Below are 8,642 nucleotides of genomic sequence, written 5' to 3'. Positions count from 1 at the left end.
TTACATTAGATGATATGCTAGCAATGTCCTCACGTACTTTTGTTTTGAAAGATTCAATAGCTTTGGTTAGGGTGTCAGCGTCGCGCACAGGTTTATTTAAGATGCACCGGGGGCAGGTCCATTCGCATTTCATAGTGCGATTCATTTTCCCTAGCAGGACATACTGCTCATCGCTTAATCCTAGGCACTCGATACAAAACCAATTGGGGCAATTGTCACAGTTAAAGACTTTTGAATTCTCATCCAGGTTTTTTGTGCATCCAGGTTTTTTGTGCATCCTGGGCACTTATCCTGTCCCTTTACGGGGCTCTCGTGTTGTCTCTTTTTTGGTGCCATTTTGACTGGTTAGTTTCTTATACACGTGGCAACACTGGCACTTTAGGAAATTTCACTTTTCACCACATTCAACGTCAACAACAACAACAAACAAGAAAAATTATCCACATTTAGGAAATTATTCACATGTGAGGGTTGTATTATTATCTAAATTCGAGTTTTCTAATAATTTCTCTTCCAGTAATATATGTTCAGGTTATTCTATTTTTATTTCAATTCCTAACAGTAATTTCAATTCCATTTATATATGTCCAAAAGTGTCTAGGTTCTTTATTTTCTATTTTTTTGTTAGGCTATAACTATTTCACTTTGCATCCATTATTTGTTACATCACTATCAGGAAACTATTTACAAGTGAGGGTTAGTCTATATTATTTGTAAATTTATTTTTCACCATAATTTCTTTTCCAGTAATGTATAGGCCTATCCAAAAAGTGTCTAGGTTCTTTGTTATTCTATTTTTTATTATAACTATTTTCACTTTACATCCACCATTTTTTACATCACTATCATCACTCTAGGCTATATTCTAGGCTATATTTATGGTTTGAATAAAGTTTTTCAGAAACTGTTCATAGTTCAGGATTCATTACAAATGTGAACTATTGCTTATTCTTAATTTAAGGTGATGCTCCAGTCTCTAGCACCTTAAAAATCAGATTTGGACAAAACAAGGAGTAGGCCTAAATTTGTTGATAAGGATTTTTTTTTTCTGGTAAATTTAGATTTTGTATATTATTTAGCTGGGAAGACAGTGAATGTTTCACTTGACACCTTTCTTATGCTCTTTCTGACTAGCCTATAATAATTGTCTTGGGTCAAATTTTTATTGAGCCTTTAAAGGGGCCTAAAACAATCTAATAAATTATATTACTAACATAATAGGCCCATAAGGTTAGGAATAAGTGAAGATGAACAGGTGACCTTAGGTAACGAAAAGATTGATCAGGTTGGGAGCTTCAGTTACCTTGGTAGTATTATTAGTAAAGATGGTGGGAGCAGTGAAGATGTTAAAAGTAGAATAGCTAAAGCTCAGGGTGTTTTTTCACAGTTAAAAAAAGTTTGGAAGAATAGAAAGATAAGCCTACAAACCAAGATTAGAATATTGGAAGCTACAGTGATGACAGTGGTCAAATATGGCTCTGAAGCATGGACACTCCGAAAAGCAGATGAAAATTTACTAGATGTTTTCCAGAGAAATTGCCTACGGATTGTTCTGGGTACCCGGCTGACTGACCGTATTTCAAACAGTAGGTTGTACGAAAAGTGTGGTTCAATCCCGCTTTCTGGGGCTATAATGAAAGAAAGGTTGAGATGGCTAGGCCACGTTCTACGGATGAAGGATGACAGATTACCAAAGATTGTCCTTTTTGGCCAACCGTCTGGGGCTACACGGAAAGCAGGTCGTCCTTGTCTGGGTTGGGAGGATGTCATAAATAAGGATTTAAAGGAAATGGGAACTTCCTGGGAGGGTGTAAAGAGGGAGGCTTTAAATAGATTAGGTTGGAGGAGGAGCGTGCGTAGCTGTGTTGGCCTCAGGCGGCTTGGTGCTGCAGTGAGTTATTAGTAGTAGTAGTAGTAGTATTTAGCTATGCATCATCCTTGTTTCAACCTTTTTAATTGTAAATTGAACCAACTTTAAAAAAAATAAAGAACCCAAAAAACAAGAGGAATATGAAACCTGAGCTATGTATTTGCATTAAGAGAGGTTGGAAGTAAAGTATAGTGGAACTGCAGTCAAAATGTTAACTGCAGTTATTCTGCATATTATGAACTAATTTTTTTTTTTTTTTTTTTTTTTTTTTTTTTTTTTTTTTTTTTTTTACCTGTTTCCTTCTCAACAGCCCCAATTCTAGATTTATACCCACCATTGGGATCATCATTTTTGAAAGCTTCTAAACAGGAAACTTACTGCCCCACCATAAACAACTAGGAAAATCATATTGTTGCATAGGTAGCTCTGATCTGTTTTTCTTTTCTTTGTTGTTAGCAGGACACTGAAACATCATTGAGTTGTTGCAGGGCTCATTTGACACTAATATCTATAACTAGTTTTTGACTACTTTTACAAACTAACACACAAAGTTACAAGCTATCACAAGTTACCTTTTGAGGCCCCATTATGGGTTCAAAATTGAATATACCCCATAAGCAGTGATTATGTTTAGAAAGAGCCTAAAAAACGTCAAGCTATATATTTGACATAGATATCCATATCAGATATCTGATATCTATCTATCAGATAGAGATCCACATCTCAATCAACATAAGTATATAGTTGATTATGACCATCACATATAGTTGATTATGTCACCAATGACCATCAGAAGACAACAATGAGGCTAGACTGAAAAATCCAAACTAGAATAAATTTCACAGAGCCCCTAAATAAAGAAATCCCAGTAGACCTCATTCACCTAGATTTTTGCAAAGCATTTGACAAAGTATGTCATCACTGACTAGTTATAAAACTTCAGTCATAGGCTAAATCATAATTCTGCAATACTGTAAGACTCAAAATGTTTTCCTTGAGTACTGAGCAGGCCTACTTCAGATCTAAGTTGAAAGTTTTGCTTTTAAAACACAGTGAAAGCAGTGGAGATGATAATTCTCAAGGTTGTTTTCAAGTCACAATTTTAGCCCAGGAAATTTTCCTGACTCTTTTTCTTTTGTAAACTCTTTGCCATCTTTCCAAGTAGTCTTAACAGTCAATTTTTTAGGTGGTGGCTTGGAGAGAATACCATTTAATTCAATACTGTTCAAAACAGGGAAATGATCAGATGCACAGACACCAAAATCAGCCTGAGATGGCCCTTTTGGCTTGATTTCACTGGTGCATAAAATAAAATAAAATTTTGAAGTGGAGTCTGTACTATGGACATATGCAAAGGGCAAACCGTTTGGCACCCATATTGCACTGTTAACCCTAAAATTTCCCTTTCAGTGGCATATAATAGATTAAACACTAGTTCTAAATCGCCATGAACATAACCTGAGCCTGAAACATACTTTTAAGGCTTCAGTCTTCTTCCCCCCATCCACTACAATATTACAGACTAAAGTTAATCTGTATTTTCCAATATACGGGCTTTTTGCATTACTAAATAAAAAAAGTGCTACTTTATATCTGCTGTTTCAAAGGTTTTGGCCCCCCTCCCAAAAAAAAATTCCTGTGTACGTGCCTGTACGTGATTGATGTAACTGGACTGGATCTGCTCTCTTTGGTGGAGTTAGGTGGTGGGGTTCAGTGCTTTGGCGAGTTTGGTGCTTCTGGACGTGCTAGGATGATGAAAATTGGTAGGGGTGTCAGGGAGCTGCACAAATTGACTTGAAGAAGTCGTTTTCTCCAATTCGACCATCTGGGGGTTGAAGGAGAGGAAAAATTAGAAAAATCAAGGCATTTTCAATTTACGAGTGGGTGATCAGATCTTAATGAATTTTGATATTTAGAAGTACTCATGACTCAGAGCTCTTATTTTAAATCCTGACTGGCATTAAGCCTCTGATTCTCCTTTTAAATCAATCTATTGATTCTTAGAATTTTGCTAGAGCTCATACCATATGAGTTCTTGACTCTTGGCTCTTCCAACCTCATCACAAGTGCCATTTGAGCTCTTAGCTCTTGTTATAAATTGGAAATATTAGAGATTCCTTCCATGGCACAGGCCCAACCATATGAACTTCGCAATAACAGACATTAAACTACCCTTGAAAAGCTTATATATTCTTGTGGGTTCAAAATCAGAATATTGAGGTGATTTTTTTATTAATATTAATAATAACATTTATTTATAATAAAATTATAAATTTTATTATAAAGTCTGCGTCTTTTTTTTTTTTTTTTAAAGAAACTTAGATGATGAAAGTTCAGAAAGCTTATCAAATTGAATACTGTTTGTAATTTTGGGTATCAAACTGCTAAGGGCTTAACTCTCTGATTTGTTTTTCTGACATCCTGATGTGTATTACCTGGGCATTTTGGGGTTTTGCCAAGTTCTTACCATGCTAGAATCGAAATCTTGTGTCCAAACGGGGTAGGGTTTGAGCCCTGGTGTTGCTGATTATTTGGTTAGGAATGGGAGTCAGCAGTGTGACTCTGAAAGCTCAGCCAGAGTCGACCCAGCTCTCTTTGGCTATAATCTGCTTGCAAGTAGCAGGAAAATGAAATCACTGAAAAGCAAAAAAAAATATAAGAAATAGCGGTCGATTGGAGTCTCAGGCTCCAAATAGGTACCTAGGGATATCTTGGGTGAAAATACAGGAAGCATTGGATGATTTGCCCCCTAACCACTCATTGCACTCGTGGCCAAATGTAGAGAATCAGGAGATCAGCACTTGTGCTACATAGACCATAGGTCAGCAGTGTGAAAAAAGTTTTTTTTTTAGCTCATACCTTGTAGTCATCATGTGTCCGGTCAGCCTTAGTTAACCCATCATGCCTGAGGAGAAACGAAGTTTGATAAAGGTTAACAGCGTTAAAATATTGATACAAATATTCTCTAGTAAGCTAAAGATCTTCTCTTTTTTCACTGAAAAGGGGACATGCTCTGAACACCCTAATAATTTGTTGTCACAAATGCACTTAGAAAAAAAGACTATATTCTCCATGAAACTGTGTATTTTAAGCAGATTATTTGTTCCCCATGCATTTCACATTTTTATTTTCCTCCAAATTTTCTTGGAGGAGCTATCTCAGATTGGTTAAAAGATTCCCTAGGGGAATGTTTGTTAAAACTTGTTCCAGTAAGATGTTTTTCTGGGTCAATATCCTTTTAGGGATCGTTTTCAAACGTTTAAAACTGTCAAAAGTTGTCTTAGCCCAATTGCTAGTACATTATGTTCTTATTCTTGCTCGCCACTTTTGAACTTCCTTGTGTTATATCTTTGTTATGAAACAGATCATATTGGTACATACAAAAAATAGGGTCCTCCTTAGATATGCATGAGACTACCTCATAAAATTTTTGTGAAAAACTCAAAAACATTCATGAATTTGGGAATAAAAGTGCACCGGGTTTAAGCTTAGGGCCCCTTTTTCCTTTCACCCTTATTCATTTGATAGCTTTTAGATCTACCAGACATGCTGTGCTTAGGTTTATCTGTGTTTTGGGTGGTTTTGCAAAGACACTGATGTTTTATTTCTTCATCCAGACATCATATGGGTTAAGAGAACAAACAATCAATTACTTGTTGGCAGCGTAAAGCGAACTTACCCGTTTCTTCATAATACAGAAGTAAATATATTGTCAAAAAAGGCAATAAAAACAACAAGCAAAAGAAAATTAGAATACAAAAAACAGAAAGATCAAGTTGGTGCTTATCAGAACTGATAACTCTTGCACAGGTTTAACATAATAACATTATTTTGTCGGCTATGAAAAAGGAAATTTTGACAAGTTGAAAGGGAGGTCAGAACCCTTTTGAAAATAATGTCAGATTTGCGGAAAACCTCTAACTGGGGATTTACATTTCACTATTTTGAAAATATTATTTGAGCACGGGTAGCATCAGTGTCCTTTTATTGGAGGAAAAAAAACTTTCATGGGTTGTTTTCAATAAAACACAATCAATCACTTGAATACTGTGGGTGGAAGGGGTGGGGTGGGGTGAGGGGCCAATTCCAGTCTAGAACTGTTTTGCCTGATTTCAGTTTTAATGCAACTCTTAGCTTTTATTTTTTTAAACTTAGTTTATAAAACAACGAGTTAGCATCAACATTTCTAGTGAACCAGATTACATTAAGTAGGTTTGCAAGTCTTTTATGAAATTGGAGAAAAGGAATTTGAAGCCTGGTGATCCTTTGAGAATAGGAAAGGCCTTTCGTATATGCAATCAACCCTTTAGCCCTTTTCTGAACCCTTAAAATCGTATCTTCATTAGTTAAAATTTATTGGGAACCTATTGGTATTAACCAAGTGACATATAGCAATCGCCAATTCTGTCGGTCTGTCTGTCTGTCGGTCCCGGTTTTGCTACTTTAGGCACTTCCAGGTAAGCTAGGATGATGAAATTTGGCAGGCGTATCAGGGACGGGAGCAACTTAAATTAGAAATGGTCGTTTTCCCAATTTGACCATCTGGGGGGAGTGGGGGTTTGGTTAATTCAGAAAAAATAGAAAAATTGAAGTATTTTTAACTTACGAACTGTTGATCAGATCTTAATGAAATTTGACGTTTGGAAGGATATCGTGTCTCAGAGCTGTTACTTTAAATCCCGACTGGATCTGGTGACATTGGGGGATATGGGAGGGGGAAACCTAAAATCTTGGAAAAAACTTAAAGTGGAGGGATCGGGATGAAACTTGGTGGGAAAAATAAGCACAAGTCCTAGATACATGATTGACATAACCGGAACGGATCCGCTCTCTTTGGGATGGTTGGGGGGGGGGGGGGTAATTCTGAAAAATTAAAAAAAGAGGTATTTTTAACTTACGAACGGGTGATCGGATCTCAATGAAATTTGATATTTCAGAAGGATATGGTGTCTTATAGCTCTTATTTTAAATCCCGACCAGATCTGGTGACATGGGGGGGGAGTTGGGAGGGGGAAACCTAAAACTTGGAAAAAACTGGAGGGATTGGGATGAAACTTGGTGGGAATATTAAGCACAAGTCCTAGATTCATGACTGACATAACCGGAACGGATCCGCTCTCTTTGGGGTAGTTGGGGGGGGGGTAATTCTGAAAAATTAGAAAAACTGAGGTATTTTTAACTTACGAACGGGTGATCGGATCTCAATGAAATTTGATATTTAGAAGGATATCGTGTCTCAGAGCTCTTATTTTCAATCCCGACCGGATCTGGTGACATTTGGGGGGAGTTGGGAGGGGGAAACCTAAAACTTGGAAAACACTTAGAGTGGAGGGATTGGGATGAAACTTGGTGGGAAAAATAAGCACAAGTCTCTAGATACAAAATTGACATAACCGTAATGGATCTGCTCTGTTTTGGGGAGCTGGGGGGGGGGCTAGGGTTAATTTTGAAAAAATAGAAAAATAAGGTATTTGTAACTTACAAAGGAGTGGTCGGATCTCAATGAAATTTGAAGTTTGGAAGTATATCGTGTCTCAGAGCTCTTATTTTAATCCTGACTGGATCCGATGACATTGGGGGAGAATTGAGGAGGGGACCTAAAATTTTGGAAAACGCTTAGAGTGGAGGGATCGGAATGAAACTTGGTGGGAAAAATAAGCACAAGTCCTAGATACGTGATTGACATAACCGGGACGGATCCGCTCACTTTGGGGGAGTGGGGGCGAGGATTAATTCTGAAACATTATAAAAATGAGGTATTTTTAACTTACGAGTTAAGAAGGAAACATGTTTGAGAAGGAAGCATGATAAGAAAACAATTTACAATATGTATAACAATTGTAGCCAACATATTTTGCATGGAACCCCCTATATTTTACCCCCTCCCCCCTTAATGTGTAAATATAGAGTCGAAATTATATATTTCCCCTCTATTCTCCCAATGTGTCTCTCTTGTTTCATACCTTGTACTTACTAATTGAATTAACTGTTTAAAAGAAGTACAGGAAAACAAGTGATGGGTGACAGAATGCATTGGTTTTATATAATTTGGACTATATATTTGCTTTTTAGGGGGATGGGGGTGGGTGGTAAAGTATAGGGGGGATCCATGCAAAAGGTGTTAGCTACAGCTATTGTGTGTATTATGAAATGTTTTCTTAGCATGTTTCCTTCTCTAGGCTTATACCCCTAAGCTGTAACTATTGCTGACGAAATTGGAATCCCCTAAGAAGCAAAGTCCTGCAGATGTAACTGTTCCAGTCATCTATGCAGTGAGCACAGTAAAGGGAAAATATTTTTATACTGTGACAGTCATCAATGATGATTTTACATTCATGAACTTAGCTATTGACTTTTAATTATTTCCCATGTCCTTTGGGCACAGACAACGTGGACCCCAGTTATTGCTCACCTGTTTCAAAGCCTGTCCTCCAATCACTTTTGACTATTAAAAAGGGCACTAGCCGTTTCAAGTTGTAATCGAATCAGCCCTTTTTGAAGTTACTACGACAATTCCTTCGATACAAAGTGCTCTGGTCTAAGACCGAAAAAAACTACATTGCACCAACATTGTTCTTAACTTATATATAAATCGTTCGTAACTTATATATGGAATAAAAGTTAAAAGTTACTTGTATATTTGTTAGTATAACTAAAGTATTTGGATCCGTTGATCAGAATTTCCCAGTTCAGAAACTTTTTTTTTTTTTTTTTTTTTTTTTTACGAAGTACCCTGGTCTAAGACCAAAAAAAATACATTGTGCCAACATTG

General features: G+C 36.8%; 1 protein-coding gene across 1 annotated transcript in view; it reads left to right on the top strand.

Annotated features, from left to right (window-relative positions):
* Window positions 1-396: 396 nt before the first annotated feature.
* Window positions 397-8,642, top strand: part of LOC136035358 (uncharacterized) — a gene marked incomplete in the record, with an annotated part of 119,424 nt that continues 111,178 nt past the window's right edge. Inside the window, 1 exon segment of the mRNA XM_065717108.1 lies at window positions 397-464.

Source organism: Artemia franciscana, chromosome 14 (genome assembly GCF_032884065.1).
Source record: "Artemia franciscana chromosome 14, ASM3288406v1, whole genome shotgun sequence".
Lineage (NCBI taxonomy): Eukaryota > Metazoa > Arthropoda > Branchiopoda > Anostraca > Artemiidae > Artemia > Artemia franciscana.
The sequence above is the reverse complement of the archived record's forward strand: the minus strand, read 5'-3'. Positions and strand labels throughout refer to the sequence as shown.